The sequence below is a fragment of the Ailuropoda melanoleuca genome, chromosome 13 (genome assembly GCF_002007445.2).
Source record: "Ailuropoda melanoleuca isolate Jingjing chromosome 13, ASM200744v2, whole genome shotgun sequence".
Classification (NCBI taxonomy): Eukaryota; Metazoa; Chordata; class Mammalia; order Carnivora; family Ursidae; genus Ailuropoda; species Ailuropoda melanoleuca.
The window spans coordinates 42,895,670-42,916,493 of NC_048230.1; the positions used below are offsets into that span (position 1 = coordinate 42,895,670).

General features: G+C 58.2%; 1 protein-coding gene across 2 annotated transcripts in view; it reads right to left on the reverse strand.

The window, feature by feature from the left end:
• Positions 1–20,824, reverse strand: part of RBFOX3 (RNA binding fox-1 homolog 3) — a 422,918-nt gene that overhangs the window by 323,789 nt on the left and 78,305 nt on the right. The gene's annotated exons all lie outside the window — the stretch shown is intronic.

Genomic DNA, 20,824 nt, shown 5'->3' on the forward strand with positions numbered 1-20,824 from the left:
CAAGGGATCTGCCTGTCAGTCCCTGTTTATCCATCTACTTTTTAGGTCAAGATAATGCAGTTTTCAGGATCTCCAGGGCACAGGCTCTCAGAGGTTGGGAAGGATGAAAATTGTCGTGGAAAATGTTGCTAAGTGGAGATCAGGACTGGCAGAGGGGGCCACGGCTCTCTGCTGCGAGCGCGTTAGGGGCTCCAAGTGCACGCTTGCCATAAATCACTTCCCCTTCAGCCCGCTGCCGATGGGCTCAAAGGTGGATTTGCCACGGTTATGACAACAAAAACTAAAATTGGGTCAAACCTGAAAGGTATTATCTTCCTCCAAGCTGCTAAATGCACAAGAGTAATGATGTTGGTTAAGCAATGTCCACTGGCCTACGGACAGATTAACCAGTTACGTGGGCGGGCTCGGGCCACTACCACGCACCCCCCGCCCCCCCCACTGGTGGAAGGTCCCGGGCTCTTCCCGTGCTGACTCTAGAAGCCTCTGGCCACAGACTAGGCATCCGAAGCGTTCTTCCTGCCTGCAGAACCCTCCCAGCTGCCGAAGAACAGAGATGTCCAACAGCTTCTGGAAACCAGAGCCCCCAGAGAAAGACTATTCTCGTTCCCGAGTTCCCTGCCACGCCGGCTCCTGGGCATCATGGACAGCCACAAGTCTGGACCAGTAGGAGCTGAGGGGCTGCAGATCCCCCGCAGCTCAGCCCCTCCCTTGGTGTCTTCCCAGCATTTAACTGTGGCAGACACAATGCCTATACCTTGAATTTGCATAACATGCCCTTCTCCTTATACATTATTGATTAGTATTCCGCACGCACGCACACACCCCGCCTGGAACCCATTCTTCAAAGCCTCTCTGTCAACAGGCTTCATATGGGCCCCATCATCTCAGGTTATGCAGTATCTATAAACTGACCTGTCCCGTCCCTTGCAGTTGTGCTAGAAACCACTCTGCCTCATCCCAAGCGAGGGGGTGAGGGAGACGGGGAGATACTTAACACGAGAATATCTTCTCCCACAGCTGATTTTATTTTCTACTGACCGGTCATGATTAGAACAGTGGGTGGGTCGTGTTGGCAAAGCTGTGGATGGTGCTGGTGTCACCCAGTAAGGGCGAGGTGGGCAGAGCCGGGGGGACGGTCTGAGAACCAGAGTCACGGCCCCATTCACAGGCCGCGTGCCCACTAACTGGGTCCCAGTGAGCCCGGACGATGAGCCTCAGTGCCCTCCCTCAGCAAAATAGGGCTAACAGGCCTGTCCACAGGACGTGGGACCAGAGCGCGAGATCAGCCACATGAAGGGGCTCTGAAAACATTGAACTACATTCTGGCCCTGCTGCAACGCTGGACATATCTGGAGGACGTGACGCTCAGTGAAATCAGCAGACACGAAGGACAGATACTGTAGGGTTCCACTTACACGAGGCACCTGGAGGACTCAAACATTCCCAGACAGAAAGAAGGACCCGGTGGGTGCCTGGGGGCGGGGGGGGAGCCGGTGTTTCAGGGGGACAGAGCTTTGCTCGGGGAAGATGAAAAAGTTGGGGAGCTAGACAGTGGTGGCGGCACAACCGTGTGGGACACCAGGTGCCACTGAACCGTGAGCTTACACACGGTTGAGGAAGTAAATTTTCAGTTATATGCATCTTACCACAGTGTTCAACTGTTATAAAAATGCCAGGTGGTGTTGTAGCGATTCACCTGTGACCCCAATAAGAAAGTCGTCTTTTATGCACATTTTATCTCACACTTCCACCCCCCAAGTCAGCACCTGTTTGGGCGGGGGGCAGGGGTCTCTGCTACCCGAAGAGCTCAAATCTTGCCTCTGGACTAGAAAAAAACACGATTCTGTTCCTTGCCTCCATCACGACTGACTTGTGCCTAAAAAGCATGGATTTCTGCTCCTATGCACGGAACACAGGCTGAGAGGGGAGGCCAGTCTCCCCGGCTCCCTGGCCACGTGGGTCCAGGCAGGCTTTTGAGAGAAGAGACATAGCCGCCAATACCCCGACCAACCTCTCCTGGCATTTCAGAGAGACTCCTTTGAAAGTCCCTCCCAGGGGCGCCTGGGTGGCTCAGGCGTTAAGCGTCTGTCTTCAGCCCAGGGCGTGATCCCCAGGGTCCTGGGATAGATAGAGCCCCGCATCAGGCTTTCTGCTCCACTGGGAGTCTGCTTCTTCCTCTCTCTCACCCCCCGCTTGTGTTTCCTCTCTCGCTGGCTGTTTCTGTCAAATAAACAAATAAAATCTTGAAGAAAGAACGAACGAACGAACGAACGAAAGAAAGACCCTCCCGAGAGAGCGAACAGACCAGTCCCCCTTGGCCTGCAAGCTGGCACAGGCCAGGGTGAACGTCCGCCGACCTCTGAGCTGTGCGGCCCGGTGGGAACAGCAATGTGACCCTCACATGTAATTCTACATTTCCTAATAGCCATATTTTTTTAAAAACCTAAAGTGAACAAACGGAAGTGATTTTTATGATTCTTAAATTTAACACAATATATTTAAAACACGATCATTTCAGTATGTGACCCATACAAATGTGACCAATGAGAGATTTTACATTCTTTGTCCTGCACTCCGTCTGCGGGGTCCCGTGCACGTGCAGCACTTCTCAGCCTAAACCCTCCACATCTCCAGCCCCAGCAGCCTGGTGGGGCCGTGGCAGCCACATCAGACGGTACCACTCCACGTTTCCTCCACGTCCTGCAGCCCCGTGACCGAGGAGATGTGGGACCCACTGTGTTTGCAGGGATCCACAGGAAAATCAGGGGAGAGGGAGCAGGGATGTCCGGCTCTGGGAGCAGACCAGCAGGAAGGATGTCCTCTGCCTGGCTCCCACAAACTCCTTCACAGCCAGCCACCAGAATCGGGGACCTTGGAAGGAAGGTGCTCGCCCTAGGGGACCCAGCAGGGGTACAGGGCTCAGCAGGGGGCTCCCAGAGTGGGACAGAGACACAAAACCCTTCATCCAGAGGTGGGATCCAGCAGGCCCCCCTCACTGCCTACCCACCTTCTTGGCTTCAGCTGAGGAAACAGGAAAGGTGGGTGGCTGGCCAGGCCCCTCACCTGGAGCTCCCGAGTACCCTCCCCTGGCAGAGCTCCTAGGACTGGGGCCTGCAGGAGGCCCCCCAGCCCTGGACCTCACCTGCGGCCACGCCACCAGGGGCTGCCTGCACGTGTAACTGCCGGGTCACTTGAGCTTTTACAGCATGACATGGTCCCGTTCAAAACATGCAGAGGGGAAACGGGAGGAAACCATCCGTAACAGACTCATTTATAGTCGGAGAGCAGCCACTGGAGAGGAATCCTGCACCTGGCGAGGCGCACTCCGCTAGGACACCACGCGAGCAGCCGCCACACACGAGCATAGACCGGGGGGCTCAGGACGAGGGAGGCCAGGAGCTTCACAGGGCCTGAAATCGAGGTGTGGGGGGCCACACTCGCATCCACCGAAGGCTCCAGGGAAGAGTCCACGCTGCCCTCCTCCTCCCGCTTCCGGCGGCCCCGGCGCTCCTGGGCTCACGGCCACTGCCTCCCGGCCCTGCCCCTGCCATCACACGGCCTCCTGGTCTGTCTGCATCACGTCTGCCCCTGCCTCCTCTCAGGAGGACACTCGTGGTTGTATCTCAGGCCGCCTGAACAGCGAGGATGCTCTCCCCACCTCCAGATCCCTCCCTTAGCCACACCGGCACCGTGTGTCCCTGCCATGGAGAGTCACGCTCGCAAGCTCTAGGGATTCGGGCCTGGCTATCGCTGGGGGCCCTGCTACGCCGCCAGCCACAGATATACACCCACAGCATATGTCAGCACGCACACCCTGTGGGGACAGGCTTAGGTTGATTCCGTTTGTTGGATTAGATGCATTCGTTCCCTGGTTTCGAGGCTGGCCATGTGCCACACGAGACAGTTCTTGGGGACATGCCAACAGAACAGGCCAAGCCCCAGCAAGGTGAAGCAGCCGCAGCCCAGGCATCGGAGACGAAGGCAGACAGAGGTCCCTCTCTACATGGCGAGAGCCATCCCAAAGGTGTCCCACAGGGGCAGTCGGCAGGGAGGACACGCGGGCACCACCCGAGTGTCTGTGTCATCATCAGCCACCAGCCATCAGGTCATCGTCACTGCATCTGAGGGTCTGCAGAAGACCCTGCCCAAGCCCCGCATGTCCCCTTGCCCTTACTGTCTGCGTGCACACCAGCCCAACCCTGGCTGCCGGGTCACAGGGCTCCTGAGAGACTGAGTCCCCCTCCCCCACTCTCATCCCCACCACACTCATGAACGCATATGGCACACGTTCTAACATTCCCAAGCTATGCATGAAGCAGGTGTCTGAGGAAGAAAGAAACTGAGGCAAGGAACGAGGGAATGACACTAAGTTCCGGCAGACCCTTGGTGGCCGACCACAAGTGTCTCTGCGTGGAAGCTGTGCTCCACCTGACCAGAGCGGGAACAGGAGGGAGCTGCGGGAGGAGGGTTGCAGTGGGAGGGACCCACGGTGCCAGCTTCCTGCCTGGCTGTACTGTAGGACCCTTCTGAAGATGTGGCGAAGGCACGGACTCTCCATTGTCACTTGGCTCCCCGCGGCCACTCAATCACGAATCATGGGAACATGCTAGGAACTGCCGCATGGCCATCTGTCATGGGGAGCTGGGAAACAGGTGCCCACTGAGCAGGAAACTGGCTTGGGTGACCTCCACGTCCTGGCCCATCCTTGGACTCCAAGTGCTGTCAAACTTCCCAAGCTGGGGGTCAGCCAACCTCATGTCCCAGCAGAGCCCACAGAGCATCACAGCCAGTAACCAGAGATCTGCGCTCCGGATATTAAGAGAAAGGCCACGCTGAGGATGGAGGCATTGAGCTGGACCCTGCCCCTCACCCCATCCTACTTGTCACAGGTTGGGCAGCTGGAGCAGGGATGGGGGTCCCATCTGTCAGCTCAGTGAACCTTGGCAGAATGAGAGTATCGGGTCACAGAGGAGTAAGGGACCTGGAGGGGAGGGGAGAGAAGCACAATGGCCATTCCCCAAGATGACCATCCATGCTGCCCAGCTGCGGGGCTGACCCCTTCCCCAGGGCCTGGGATGCACAGGGTCTGAAGTCTCTAGACTTTTCCACCGGCCACATCCTCACAGGAGGCCTGCTGTGAAGGCTGAGCCTGACTGGCATTCTGGGCTGTCACTGGCTGTCAAGCAGTTGCCTAAGATAGTCAAGAAACCAATCCAGGTGCCAGCCTCCCTGGGTGGCTGCTGTCTGCTGGAAACTGGGGCGGGGGGAGCAGAGAAGCCTGGGCCTGAGTTCCTGGCTGGCAGGATGGGGGCCAGGGTGGAGCCCAGGCTTCAATATCCAAGCTCACAGAGCCAGGGGGAGGTGAGTGACCAGGGGGCAGCCTGTGGCCTCTGGAGGTGACCTCTCTGCCCCGCCTGCATCTTGTCCCTTCTTTTTTTTTTTTTTTAAGATTTTATTTATTTATTTGACAGAGAGACAGCCAGCGAGAGAGGGAACACAAGCAGGGGGAGCGGGAGAGGAAGAAGCAGGCTCCTAGCGGAGGAGTGATGTGGGGCTCGATCCCAGAATGCTGGGATCACACCCTGAGCCAAAGGCAGACACTTAACGACTGAGCCACCCAGGCGCCCCTGTCCCTTCTTGTTTAGAGTCGGACATTGTTGCTTCCATGACCTCATTTCTTATTTCAGACCAGCTAGCCCCGTCAGATCCACCCATTACTCTCCTACTCCAAACAGACCCTCTTTCTCAAGGTGCTTTCCCAAAGAACACAAGCCAGGGGAACGAACCCAGGACCTTTCCAGCCCCCCTTGTCAGAGCTCTGACACACTCCCACACTGCCTGCCATGCTCTGGAGTTTCAGATGGGAAGTGGCAGCTTCCCTGGCTCATCTTGGGGTCCCCTCCCCACAGCACAGGCCTGAGTGGCCTGGGTTCCATACTTCTGATGCTGGTGGACATTGACTTTGGGCCATTCCTTGGAGCCACCACGATGGGGCTCTGGCCTGGCAGTCCTGACCTGGCATGTCAGGCTCCCCAAGATAGTGGGAGAGTTGCCATCAGCCCATCCATCCTCAGCCTCCAGTTGGGGTCAGAAAGGGACAGTCGGGCTAGCCAGCCCTTGGTTGTACAGTCCACCTCCGTACTCAAAATGGATTTAGGGTGAAAGGGACCCTCGGTGGGGTGATCACCAGGCTGGGACAGACGGGGAACATCCCCACTGTGTCAGTGCCACTGGCCTGTCACATCTCTTGCTGGAAGTTTCCAACTTGGGACATCTTAAGCTGCTGAGCAGGGCCCCGACCTCCTCTGCCTGCTTTCCCTTTGGTCCTTTGGGATGGGAGTGATTGGCTCTGTCTCTGGCTGGGAGGGGTGGCTCTATCTCTGGCTGGGAGGGGGCTGGCTCTGTCTCTGGCTGGGAGGGGTGGCTCTGCCCTTCCAGCCCTCCAGGGCTCCCTTTTTGTTATTCTCCTCAGCTCCCTCCTGCCCTCTGTTCCCTGCCCCTCTCTGCAGTAACCCTCAGCAGTGCTCCACAGGCCTCCCGGCACTGTTCTGGCTCCACCAAAGCTGACTGGGGTTTTAATGACTGTGCTGGTGTGGAGGCAGGCTCCCCTGTCCCGGCCTGGCCCATCCTCCAGGGGGCCTACAGTGGCAGGCCCATGGCAGCGGCAGCGGGAGGGGACGGGCAGTGGCAGTGTTTTTTAGCAATCCCCACCCTGAGAGCAACACACTGGAGTCCTTAACTTTCCCTGGGCATCCCAGATTTCAACCTTCAGCAGCAGCCTCCGGGCACAGCCCCTCAGCCCCACGGTCCCTGGAACACTGGGGTGCTCTGAAAGCCCCCCTTGCCTGGGCCTTCCCCAGACTGACCTCTCCAGAATTCTGGGAAGCAGGCACCTGGCTGAGTCTCGGGTGAGGCTAGATCTCCATGCTACAAAGCTTCAGAGGTCACCTCTGGGGAGAGGGGCAAAGGGTCCTGCAGAAGCCAGACACAGAACAAGGACAGAGGATGTCGATACAGTGGTGCAGGGGAGGACAGGGCCAGGCCCCTCTGGTTTCAGCGTGGGCAGCCCACACAGGACACGAGGAGGGCCCTCCTAGCCCTTCCTGCTAACCCCCTGCCTAGCCCCAGGCCCCTGTGGACCCTGAAGGGCCACACACAGATTATGAGGCTGTTCATTGCAACCCTGGCTCCCCGCCCCAACTACCTTCTAGCTGTCCTTCTAGTAAGGGGTGCCCTGGGCAGGATGGGCATCTCACCACCAAAAGGCCTGATGGGGCTCATCCACACCACCCAGGGGCTGGCCCGGTCCCCCGGTTCATCGCTCCAGGCCCTGCAGGAACACTCGAGCCAGAATCCAAGGTTAGGGCCTGGGGGTGGGAGGCTCCAGGCAGTGTGCGGAAGGTCCCAGGCAGAAGCAGGAGCCAAGCCCCAGAAGGTCTTCCACTGGCCCGGGGACCCCCGACTGACCTCTCCATCCCTCCCTGAGCCTCAGTTGTTCCACTGTCAGGAGGCGCACTGCATGAGGTGATCAGCAAAATACTTCCCATCCTACCTGGGACAGGAAAGCCTGAAAACAGGAGCCACGGCCAGATATCTTCTACCAGGCATATACTCCTTTTATAATGGAAGGAAAACAAACTTGATGGCAGAAGTCTGCGCAAGGAGCATCCATAAAATTACCTGCCGTCCCCAAGTGGTGGCTAGAGTGGCCTGGCACAGCTCAGGGGACAGCCGGAAGTCGGCCCTGCCACCAGCCAGCCAGCCAAGTCTCCAACGGTGCACAGAGCAGCAGAATTGCCTGGTGTGGATGGAGTTACACGGAAAAGCCACCAAGCCCGTCCCACGGGCAGGATGACCACGGCCATCCCATGGACAGTTAGGAGATCCTCCCCACTGGCTCCCGGACGGCTCAGCTCCAAACCTGGGTGCCCCAGCCTGCCAAGCCCCAGCCCTCACTCTCGACTGTGCCCACCTGCCCACCCCGGTCTGGCACGCATGCAGCACACGTGGCAGGGGTAAGGCACATGGACGCTGCTGGCAGCCCGCCACCCCACCCTCTCTCCTCGTTTCTTTTTTTTTTTTTTTTAAAGATTTTATTTATTTATTTGGACNGACAGAGACAGCCAGCGAGAGAGGGAACACAAGCAGGGGGAGTGGGAGAGGAAGAAGCAGGCTCATAGCAGAGGAGCCTGATGGGGCTCGATCCCAGAACGCCGGGATCACGCCCTGAGCCGAAGGCAAACGCTTAACCGCTGTGCCACCCAGGCGCCCCTCTATCCTCGTTTCTATGCGCCATCAGCCCCGCCAAATCCCGCGACCTTGGCATTTGGGGCCCCAGGAGAAGGACACCGAATGTGCGCAGCCCCTATATCAAAGCGTCAATTAGCATTCCCCGCGCAAAGTTGGGGCTGTAATTAAGCAAGTGATTAGCAGGCCGGTAGCCCGTCTCTGATGGGCAGCTTAACAGTGGAGGCTGGGCGTGCCTGCGCTCACCTCGAATCGCCACGCGTCTTAAACAAGGGCCCGTGATTCATGGAGGGGACGAGAGCGGGGACGTTTCCCTGGCATCTGTCACTGAGCTTCTTCCTCTGGGCAATCACCAGGCTGGCCCGGCGCAGGGGAGGGGACAGCGGCCAGGACTTTAGGTAGAGCACCCGAGTCCCAGGGCAGAGGCAGGCCTCCCTCTACCTCCCCCAGGCCAGAGCGGGCCCCTGGGCAGCGGCTCCTTGAGGAGAGGGAGAGACAGAGGAAGGCCAAGTCTAGATGGGGTGCATGTATGAGGAGCCCAGAGATTCAGCCCCTTCTCCAAACCCCGTGGCATCTGTGGCTGCCTCTCACCACTCCCTACCCTGGGTAACACTTGCACCCCTGCAAATAGGCAAAGCCTCCTCTCAGGACTGCCGCCATCCACGCCAGGGTGCGACATCGAAGAGAACACCTGCTCAGGTGGCAGAGGGAGTGAAGGAGCCTGGGGCCGGGGATGCCTCCTTCCCTGAGGATGCCTGAGGGGAAGGGGAGCGGCAAGAGTCCGCAGGCACACAGATGTCCCACGCCCACAGATAAAACAGCACGTGTGTGTGTGTGTGTGTGTGTGTGTGTGTGTGTGTGTGTCGAGGGCTGACACACAGTGTGACATGTTACCCATTCAGGTATCAAGCTACCCTGTGTTAGGTTCTGGCACACAAAGACAATCTGGGGACAATGTCTGCCAGGAAGGCTCCTGGCCTTGCACAGGAAGATAGTCATGGGACAGGAACTGCTCCAGGGCTCTGGGGGGTGAGGCCTGCCCAGGGAGGCCCCCAAGAGGCCCGGCTCTGCCCATGTGGGACGGGGGCAGAGCAGGGAAGGAGCGACAGAGGATGTGACCCCAGCTGGGATTCACCTGTCGGGGAGTGTGTGCCATGGCTGTAGGCACCACTGCCCCATCCAGGAGGAACACACCTGGATGCACATTACCCTCAGACACGGCCGCCATGGCCATGGCCACACCCCCATCTTCACAGCCAAACCACATAAGCAGGGTGGCCAAGGAGTGAGGTCTTAGGTTCACAGCCCAGAGCAAGTAACTGCACACCAGTTGTGTGACCTCGGGTAGGCCACATGAGCCACGTGATTTCCCTGAGCTGCAGTGTTCTCTGCGGTCTACGGGGAGGAGAGGTGCTCCCTCCGTAGAAAGCACAACACACACGAGCCCGCCACTCTGCAAACGTCCACAGGGCCAGTGTCCACTGACGTTCCTCCTGTGGGCTTTCTTCTGTGTCTTTCCCAGTGTGTGCTCCAGGGGTCCTCTGGAGCTGGTCTCCTGTGACTGCCCTTCTTCGTCTGGTAACCAGGTCACCCCTGCTTCTTCTGTTTAACCAAATGGCCCTCCAATCCGTATGGCACCGTGATTGGTCCGTGGGTGGGCCGTCCCTCAGCCAGACCCATTAGTGTCCTCCCCCGGTATTTTTGCTATTTTGGTCATTCCTGAAGAGCAGCGGGGAGGGGCCCTCCTCTCCCTGGAGTCCCTTGACCTGCCGAGGACATGTTTCCTCCGCCTCCAGCTTGAAGAAGGCCGAGGAAGCCCTCAGAGGCCGTCGGAACGTGGCCAACACGCCGGGATCCGCTCACCATCCCAAGTCCCCACATCCAGGAGCCTGGAGGCCTGCTCACCCCAGCCTCCTCAGGAACACAAGGCATCAGAGGCCGACATCGAGACTCAACAGCCGGGAGGTCCCAGGCCAGCCCACAGACAGCACACTCAGCAACCGCGCAGGCGACCGCTCACCCTCCGGCCCCACACCGGCCCAGCAGGGAGGTTCTCGGATTTCCTCACTTCACAGACCGGGAAGCCACCATCACTAGCCACACACATACTGCAGCGGCTCCTTCCAGAAACCCGGATTTCACAGGGGCGCCTGCTCCAGGACCAAAGCCAAGTCTCGTGCCCTGGACCAGCCGTGAGCCCAAGTCCCGTATGCCCACAGCCAAGAACATTTCCTGGGACAACAGAGTGAGCGAGCTCTGGCCAGCCAGCGTTCCTTGGACACAACCAACATTCAACACAACAAATGAAGAAAAATGAACTATTTCCATTGCCAGGAATACTGCCATCCCCACAGGGTTTAAGAGACAAAGTGAGAAGGGCCAAGCATTGAATTGAGGAGAAGCAGGCCCGCCAGCCACACCACCCCTCCTCGAAGTCCTCATCCCCTGGCGCCCTGAAGCTCCACTCTTGGGCACAGGGGCGTGCCTCTCACCCCTCCCTGTGGGTGTCTGTCCTGCCCCCCCCAGTGCGGCCCGAGAGGTTTCTCCTTGAGCCGTCTCCCTGGGCACACACAGTGGGAATGACACGGAAGAGAAACAGCCGTGCACGGAGCACAGTCCCCCTGCCGTGGGCACTTGAGAGGAATGGTTCATGAGGGAGGGGACATTGGCCGTCCTCGTTGGGAACTGAGGGAAGGCTTCTCAGAGCACCTAAGCCCGCCTTCCCCCCCCACCCCCTGTGGCCTCCCCTCTCTAGCCTCCTTCGCCCAACGCCCCTGCAAGCATGGGGCCTGCGCGGCCAGATCTAAACAGAAAGCCTGCCCAGATGCCTTCACATTTGGCGTAAATGCCACAAGCCACAGGCAGCAGGACCCACACCTTCCACTGGTGTCTGGTCTGTGGCATTTCTTAAGCTCCTCCTGTGTGGCCGTCCCTGGGGGTACAAGTCAGACACGTTTCTGCTCGACGGACTTGAAACACAAAGGCAGTGAGCCGTTATCGAAATGACCAGTCCCTGTGAGGCCGTGCTGTTGCCCCCAGCCACCACCGTGAGCCCCTGAGCTGGGCTGGACACCCAGCGTGCCTCCGCCCACGCCACCCCCCGGCGAGACACCCGGAGACCTGGTGAGCAGAGCGTTGCTGAGCAGTGCTCCTGGCTACACAAAGGCTTCCGGGCACAGTGGGTTTCTTGATGTCACCCAGGTGGTTCCGGATGACAGAAACTCAACGGGCTCTTGGATCCAGAGGGACTGTGACCAGATCCCCCATCTCCCTTGACCTCAGTTTCCCCACCTGTAAAGGGAGGCACTGTCCTGTCTTTATAGGTCTGCCGTAGGCTCCAGAAGAACTCATCGTGGATATTCACGCCCAGGAACAGCGGCTGCTGGCCCTCAGCACCGGGGAGAGCCATGGCTCTGTGTGAGCCCCGAAGTCGAAAGCCATCCACAGAGGGGGACCACAAGGGCCCTCGGGCCTGGCTCCCTGCTGAGATGGGGCCTGGGAGGCAGAGAGAACACAGTGCTGTGGGGGAGGGCGGTGAGAGGCTCAGGTAACCTGGTTGGGAAGCTTAGACCCCCCCCCACAGGACCACAGACTCCAGACCCCTCCAAATGCATTCTCAGAAAACCCACTAGAACAACCAGGGTCCACCAGGGTCCACCACTGTCCACGGAAGGTCCAGATGTGAACCACCCACACAACGAAGCATTGCTCAGCCTTATACAGGAGCAAAGTGCTGGCACCCACTCCGGCATGGATGACCCTGGAGGATGTGACGCCTAGTGGGATACACCTGTCCTGGAAGGACAAACACCAACTGACTCCACGTGTATGAGGCTCCCTAGAGTCACCAACTCCACGGGCAAGAAGTAGAGTGGGGGCGCCAGGGTCTGGGGGAGGGGCCGTGAGGGCTGCTGGTTAACAGGGACAGACTCAGTCTGGGAGAACGAATGAGTTCTGGAAACAGACGGGCAGCGGCTGCACAACAGTGTGAACGCGCTCCGTGCCCCTGACGCAGACCATTAAGACTGGCTGAAGTGGTAGATTCTAGGCCCCTGTGTTTTGCCACCATAAATGGCAGAAGACACAGGGAAGGGTGGACGCGGGAGGCCCTGGTCGCTGGCAAGCCCTCACAGACTGCTGCAGCCACTCACAGGGAGCGTCTACACAAACCTACCAACTGCCTTCCGGAGACGGGCAGGACGCCTCACCTTCCTGACCACAGCCCCCGCGGCTCCAGGTCCGAGGAGGGAGCGCTGGCAACAGCCCGCCGCGTTAGTGCGCTCCTGTGCTGGGAGACCTCACGGGTTCCTTAACATAACCGTGACATCGGGAAATTTCCACTTCTAAAGACAGGGTCCGTCCTTCCTTCCCACCGGCAACCTCAGGAACTGTCTCTGCTGTTCTTGACTCGACACCACGCTCCCTGCCCATCCCTGGCCGTCTTGGGAGCAGATGGCCCGAGGTCTGGCCGTGAATTGATCCCTGGTGCAGACAGGAGGCAGCTGGGAAACCCAAGGAGCCTCCAATAATTACAAGGAGATAAGGCTATCAGGTGTAATTAAACAGCGTCCACGGGCAGCCCACTCGGCTGCGGCCTCTGTTTCCCCCTCCCGCCCGCCTCCTTTTCCCCAAGACTGCAAAATAAATTACCCTGTGAAGCCAGCAGAGGTTGAGCTATGGAAACAATTAAACAGAAATTAAATCTAATTCATTTATACTCCGAGCACAAAGTGGATCATGTAGGTTTTTTCTCTCTCTCCTCTTCTCGCCTTGGCGTTAGAGAGGACTATTACGGGAAATTAATCACGAGGCAAAGCAATGAAAGTGATCTATCACGCGTTCAAGTACACCGATTGACTATATAAAATCTCTTACAGCAGCTAGAGAATTTAGAGGTGAGGCTGTTTGTGAGACAGGAGAGGCCATGGAAAGAGGGGGCGCCTGCCTGAAGCCCCCAGGCTGGCTGGGCCGTGGTCCCCCTTCCTCCAGAGAGAGGCCCATCCGTCGGCTCACACCTGGCCAAGGAAGCGCACCAGAAGGGTCCCTGGAGGCCAGCAGGGCTTGGGCCCGGCGGTTTGTGGGTGAGTTGGCTTGGTGTTCACCATTTCCCCCAACGGCAGAAGGGCAGGGCTCAGAGGACAAGCCCCTGGAAGGATGACCTGAAAGAATGAACCAGGCCTCGGTCTCCCCATCACTGTAGTTGCAGGTGACATGGCCTGCCCTAACTCCCCTCCCAAAAACTGCCACAAGGATTCAATGAGCAAACGACAGGAGAGGGTTGGGAAAGCACAAAGCACAGAGTAGCCATGCGGCTGGCGCCAGGCCCAGTGAGCCATGCTCCCAGTTCCCTGCTTTCAAGAGAAACAATTTGGAAAATTATTTTCCCATCGTCACAGGGTAGAGATGGCACAAATGGAACGAAGTGGGGGTCAGGGCTGCCAGGGCAAAGAGCAGACGCGCTTGGGAGGAGGGAGCTGGCCTCGGGAGGGGCGTTTGCAGGGTGCTGGGCCAGGAAGAGACAGAGAAGGCCCAGTGCTGGCAGGTCCCCCAAAGGCACCAGACCCTAAAACAGATCTTCCTAACCCAGACGCTCGGGAGAGGGGGGGAGGCTGAGCTTTGAACTTGGCATGAAAAAGGAAGGAACAAAGGCCACTGCTACTCCACTCCCTTCCTGAAGGGCAGAGAGCCCTCTGGGCAGATGGGGCCGTCCCTGGGAGCCCAGGCTCCCCACTGCTGCCCCAGGGCTCTCTCCCTGAATGGAGGCCTCCTGCCATGCTCGCAGGCAGGTGTCAGGGCACAGACGGCCAGAAGGGGAAAGCAGAGCAGGACAGTCGAGCCAGGTGATGGTCAAGAAAAGGCACATCCTTGGGGCGCCTGGGTGGCGCAGTCGTTGGGCGTCTGCCTTCAGCTCAGGGCGTGATCCCAGCATTCTGGGATCGAGCCCCAACATCAGGCTCCTCCGCTAGGAGCCTGGTTCTTCACCTCCCACTCCCCCTGTTTGTGTTCCCTCTCTCACTGGCTGTCTCTCTGTGTCAAATAAATAAATAAAATCTTCAAAAAAAAAAAGAAAAGAAAAGGCACATCCAGAAGTTTCCGAAACCTACGCATTACTCCATCATAGGCCCAACTCCACAGCCCAGCCAGCCCGGAGTCAGGCCCAGGGAACAGAGCCCCTCACAGAATGGAAGGGATGGAGAGGGGCCCATGCCCTGGGGCTCAGCCACTTCTCCTGCACCCAGCTGCTATCCCTGCACACGCCACCCCCTACCCCGTGCTAAGCATGGGGCAGCCCTCTCTTCCCTGGATCAGCTTCCCTTTTACCTCTCCTGTCTGCACTGTCAGAATCACACTGGAGCTCGTGCAGCACAGCGTGAGCCTTGCCAAAAAATAAGGCTCAGCACTTGCCCCTGGCTCCCGGGAGGTCCCCTCTGAGCGCCTGGAAGGTCCTGTGTGAGCAGAGCGTCTTCGCTGACCTGGGGCCCTGCGTGGTATCTGCATGACTCAGGGGGGCTGCACACTGAGGTCGGCCACGGGGGAGGTCAGTGCCGACGGAGACCCAGTGAAGACACGGCGCCAAGGCTCTGGCGTGCGTCCCTGGTTGGCAATGCTGTGCGCGTTCTCGCATCATTCTGGGAGAGCTGAGCCCTGTCTGCACAGCTGCACTGGGAGACGACACCCGGAGGCTCACGCCTGGTCTCTCGGGACCCGGCCCCATGCGCCTCCTCCCTCTGCTGATTTCCATCTGTGTCCTTTTGCTGTATGGCCTGTCCTCACGGGACTGTGTGGCTTTGCTGAGCTCTGAGTCCTAGCGAACGAGGGAGGCTGCGGGTGGTCTCGGGGGCCCTGAACTGCAGTGGTGCACAAGGCATATTAGGAGACGCTCCTGTGGGGCCACCTGGGGGGCTCAGTTGGTGAAGCGTCTGCCTTCGGCTCAGGTCATGATCCCAGGGTCCTGGGATCGAGTTCCACACCGGACCCCTGCTCAGTGGGGAGCCTCCTTCTCCTTCTCATTCTGACCCCTGCTTGTGCTCTCTCTCTCTCAAGTAAATAAATCTTTTTTTTTAATAAAAGAAGACGAGTCTGCTGTGCAATTGAGGAAGACGAGCCCAAGGCTGGGGAGTCGTCCAAGGCCATGCAGGCCCATGGGAGGGCCGCCCCAGGTCAGGGCCTGCCCCTCCCCAGCCTTCGGACTCACCTCGTCCCCCCAGGCCGCGGGCTCACTGGGTGGTGTGTCAACAAGCATGATAACGAGTCTCTGCTCTGGGCAGGCTCAGTGAGCACAGCCACAGAGGCCAGTCCCCACCAGCCAGACACGGGGGGGAGCAGAGCAGCTGCCAAGGCCTCCTGCCTCCGGGACAGCACTGGGGGTGAAGAGGAGAGTGTTGGGCTGAGATAGGGAGCAGCCTCAGGCCAGAGCAAACAAAACTGCACCCCCCGCCGCCAGTGCACAAGGCAAGAGCCAGGAACACCAACTAAGACCCTCTCTGCATTGCCCTCGCCTCCCCAGATGCCAGCCAGCAGCCAGCTTCCTCCAGCCCTGCCTCAAGCACAGGGACGCAGGCCTGAGAGTGATTCACGTCCTCTGCCACTTGAGCCCGGCACCCGGGCCCGGGGACAGCCGGCACCATGCCACAGAGAGGCCCGCACCCGCCACCGGGCCTCGGCTGGCCAGGCGTGAGGGTGGGATGAGGGGGGTGCTCCCCTCCATAGCTGTCGCGGAGTGCCACGGGGCCTCTTCCAGACGGGGCCTCCACTATACTGGACAGCGTTCCCCCAGGACTGGCCACACGCTTTGGTCCCAGAACAAAGTAAATTCGAGGCCCTCACTCAAATTTCAAAATGGCGACGGCAGAGCTATAAATCAGGCGTGAGCCCTTCTGAGCACCAGGCCCCGTGTGGCTCTGCATGTGGCAGAGGGAGGACGCTGGCCCTGTCCCCAGGGTCAGAGCCTCCGCGTCATCTGGTTAAAGTCTCTGGACACAGAGAGGGCGGCACTCAAAAAACACACAGCTTATCCCCTCAAACCTCGTACAGCCAGGGACCTGCTGCTCACCCAGACTTTTCTGCACCCGTTGGTGTGGGCACACACACTCACACATACACATACACACGTGTGCACAGCCACAGGCGCATTTATGCATGCACAGGTGCACACACACACTCAGGGCCTTCCCCCTTGCCCTGTGGGAGAGCAGTGAACCCGGGGCCAGCGTTGGCTGAAATAACAGCACAGCATCACAGGGCAGCTGTCCAGCACGGAGCTCAAAGGGACAAGTCTCCAAATGGTGGACAAGCAACTCAGCTCAGCCCTCCCGCCCAGAACCCAAGATCCCCGGAGCTGGACCATGCCCAGAGACCCCCTAGCTCCCTCCGTTAGCAAACGGGAAAGCCACCAGAGGCCACGAGGCTGGGCCAGGGTCCCACACCCAGGAAACCGCCAACTAGACTGGGCATTGCCACCCACACTCTCCCCCAGGGAGGGCCAGCGCAGAGGCTCCTGGGGGACAGCTGGCGTCCCCCTCCATACTTCTTCCCCTCTTGGCAGACCTGCCTTACTGCCCTTGGCACCTCAACTCGGGGGTGTGTGGACCACAGCAGCCCCTCAGAGCAGAGGGGTCCCCAGTTCTCCCCCCACCGACCTGCATTCGCAATTGCTGGGAATCCGTTTCCCATGACATGGCTGTAATGTGATATTATTTCAAAAGATGATCCAATGTAAATATATAACCAGCGTATTTGTCATTCTCAGTGACAGCATGGTTCATGCAGCTGTTTACGTCCCCTCCAGCTCGGGGGCACGCAGCCGTCGCAGGACCACCCCTCCTCCCGCAGACACAAGCGCTCTCGCACGGGGCGTCTTTAGCAACTCCCAGGCTCCGTTATTTCCTGCAGTGCGATTACAGAACACACGGGCACTCTCCATTTTATAATTCATCACACACCAGCAGAACCCGCTGGACAAAGAACACCTTGAACAATGAGTATTTTCACACAGACCTACTGGGACCCTATATCTGTGATTCCTCAATTTACTTTTCCGCTAATATAAATAAGTAAATGATTTCCAGTCATTAAAAGTCCGATATAGTGTAACCTTTAATTGTACAGCCAGACAAATCCCCTTTACGGTGAAGTCGACATCCAAGCGTTCTCGGGAAGTGACCGCACCAGGACCAGGGCAGGAAGCCCTCCTGTTTCTCTCCCCACTGCCAGAGCCCCGACCTCGGCCACAGGGAGGCGGGAGAGGTCAGCCCAGGACACAGGGGAGGCCGGCCCCAGACACAGAACGTGGACGCATGAAATGCTCCTAAAACGTGCGTGGGCTTCTGACACTGGCAACGGCGTTTGGAGGCCCTCAGGCTCCTCTCCGCATTCCCGATGCCTGTTCCGGAAACTGTTCTGACCGCAGCTGTGCCCCACATCCAAGAGTGGAAAGGCTCTCTCCCTCCTCAGAGGCACTCCTCCTAGCTATGGGTTCCCGACTCCGTGTGCTGACATCGGGGCGAGAAGCCCTGTGGGGCCACCTGCTACGAACTGAATGTGTGCGTCCCTCCAGATTCACAAGTACTTACAGCTGGGGCCTTCGGGGGCTGACTGGGTCCTGAGGGGGAGCCTGCATGATGGGGTGAGTGCCCGACAGGAAGAGATGGTGCTCTCGGCCCAGGAGGACACAGCAAGAAGGCTGCCAGCCAGGCCGAGGGCCATCACCAGGCACTGAATCTGCAGGCACCTCGACCCTGACCTTCCCAGCACCGCACGAAGTCAGAGTTTGCTGCTGAAGCCGCCCCATCTAGGAGGCTCTTGTTACAGTAAGCCCATGCTGGCGGAGACCAGCGCAAGTTACCTCTTATCCACCTCTTCCCTCCAACTATTTTCAGGATACATTTTGGTGTCTTAAGAGATCTGTCATCTTGAAGTAAAGTCTTCCCACCCGACACACATCCGTGTGCGCACACGCACACACGTAAGCATGTGCGTGCCCACACTCCACCTCCCTCCCGAGAGGTCCTGGGGTTCACCTCAGGGATGCTGGAGCTCATCTACGGTAAAGGAGAGAATCATCGGTTGGTGTTTATCCAAAAGAGGACACACACTATATAAAGTTTCTTGAGTGCAGCTCCCTCGATCTTGAGAAGACTCTCTGACAGCCCTGCTCACACATCCAGATCCCACCTGCTCCCGGAAGCCATGTGACACGGCAGCTCCCCGGCTCCCCTCGGTGCATCCCAGCCCCTGCCCGCGTCACCCCAGCATTACTTTCTGGGCACTCCTGTTCTCTCTCGTTAAACGCTGAGCTGCTTGAGGCCAAGAACTGTCTCTAACACGCTTCTGCGTCCCCACACCCCCCAGAAGAGTGACTGGTAGAAAGTGCTCAGCAAATATTTGACCAGTGATGGCGGGCGGGGGGGGGGGTGCTGTGAAGAGCAGGAAGGAGCAAGGCTGCCTCCTCTCCCTTGTTCACAGTGAGACTGTGTCCCCTCCACTTGGGGAAGCTGGGATGTCATCACCAGGAGACTTCCATCTGCGTGCATCTCGGGGACAGAGATGGAACCCATATGCAGAAGTTGGAGGTGACCAGGGAGAGAGACGTGGGGGCAGGGGCTTCACCCCTCTGGGGCCGTGGGAATGGGGGCAGAGCAGCGTCCTATCTTTGTGTCTCCCACATCCTGTAGTAACCGATTTCCAGACACCGAAGTAACAGATTGTAATAAAAAGTTTACATGTTTTATCCGGCAATTCCACTGTTGGGGACAGATCCAAAATAACCAAGAAGGACTCGAGACATTTACATACCATGTTCATCGCAGCATTACTCACAGTGACCAAGAGGAGGGAGCATCACTATGTCCGTCGACAGGTGAACAGATCAGCAGAACGTGGTCCAGCCATACAACGGGACAGTACCTAGCCCTAAACAGAAAGTTCTGACACCTGCTACAACACGTACAGACCTCGAGGACACGACGCTGAGTGACGTCAGCCGGGCACAAAAGGACAAATACTGCAGGAGTCCACTTATGTGAGGCCCTTAGAGCCGTCAGATGCACAGAGACGGGAAGCAGGATTGGGGAGGGTGCTAGGGGCTGGGGGAGGGATGCAGAGTTGGTGTTTAATGGCAACAGAGTGTCAGCTTGGGATGATGACAACATTCTGGTGGTGATGGTCACACAACAATGCGAATGTGCTTCAGTCCACTGAACTGTGCACTAGAAATGGTGGAGAAAGTAAATTTTATGTTATGTATATTTTATCACAATTTTTTAAAAGTTTAAATGTGTTCAAGCATGACAGGAGGCCTCGCCAGGCACCACCAGACCCCGCTGGGGTTCCACGTGTTCAGATGGCTGGAAGTGGCCTGGGAGGAAGGAAAGGCCATTCTGTGCTCTCAGAGATGTGCCCAGATGTTGGCCCCAGTGTGCCCTTGCCTCTTCTCACGTCCCCTGTCCTAGCGCCCTAGCACGGCTACAACAGAAAGACCATCGGCTGGGGGCTTATAAAAACCACACCCTGATTTCTCACAGTGGCTGGGGCTGGGAGTCCAAGATCTGGCACTGGCTCAGCCCGAGCTCACTGATGGGCCTGTTCTCACTGCATCCTCATGGGGCAGAGGGGTGAGAGAGCTCTCCGGGGTCCCTTTCATAAGGACACTAGCCCCATCACCTTGGGGTTACCACTTCAGCATATGAATTGGGGGTTGGTCACACTCAGTCCATCACATTTTGGTCAAAAGACCAAAGTCCTCATCACTGACTTTGTCTCTCCAGAGTCCGGTGCCCCCAAGAGCTGATCAGAGGTATGACCAAGGAATGCACTCACTCATTTGACCGGGAGTCACTGAGTGCTGGGCTGAGGCCCAAATGCTGGGAGCACGACCAGGGAGGAGACAGCTGCCCACAAGCAGGGCGAGAAAGCCCGAGAACACGCCAATGAAACACAACTGATGAAACGCGGAAGTGATCCAAGCCAGGCCGTCCGAACCCGCGGGGCTTGCTGAGTGCCCTTCATCTGGGAAGGAACGGAAGTCCAGCAGCTGGACAGCCTAGCTCCCACGGTCTCCACAGCCTGTCTCCCCTCCCTTCCCAGCCTCAGCCAGGCACATCTAAGGGGTCGCAGGGCTGTACGAGACTGGCTCTTCCTGAGGGCGCAGAATACACTGTCCTGGGGGACAAAAGGCTGGGACTTGAGACCTGCTCTCGTGACTCCCCTGATGCTTTTCCCTTCTGGGCCTCAGTTTCCCCATCATTAAAACCAGGGAGTTGGACTGAATGATCTCTAGACCCCCATCCCATGATCAGGGTCCTTCCACCCCCTTTCCAGGGAGGGGAACTCAGGATTCCAGAGAGTTCTGGGCTGATAATATTGGTTCTGCTCTCCGTTTGGATAAAAGCAAGTCTGAGAGAAATTACCTCATAAAGCCATGTTCAAGCAAACTGTAGGCTTGGAGCCATTTCCCTAGGACCAGGATTTACAGCCGGTCTCAGCATGAGGCATGCACCCGGCTTCCTGTGCAGCTAGCGGGACCTCCCCTCGCCCAAGCTCTGTGCCCCAGCCTCCCAGACGGCGACAAACACCTCCG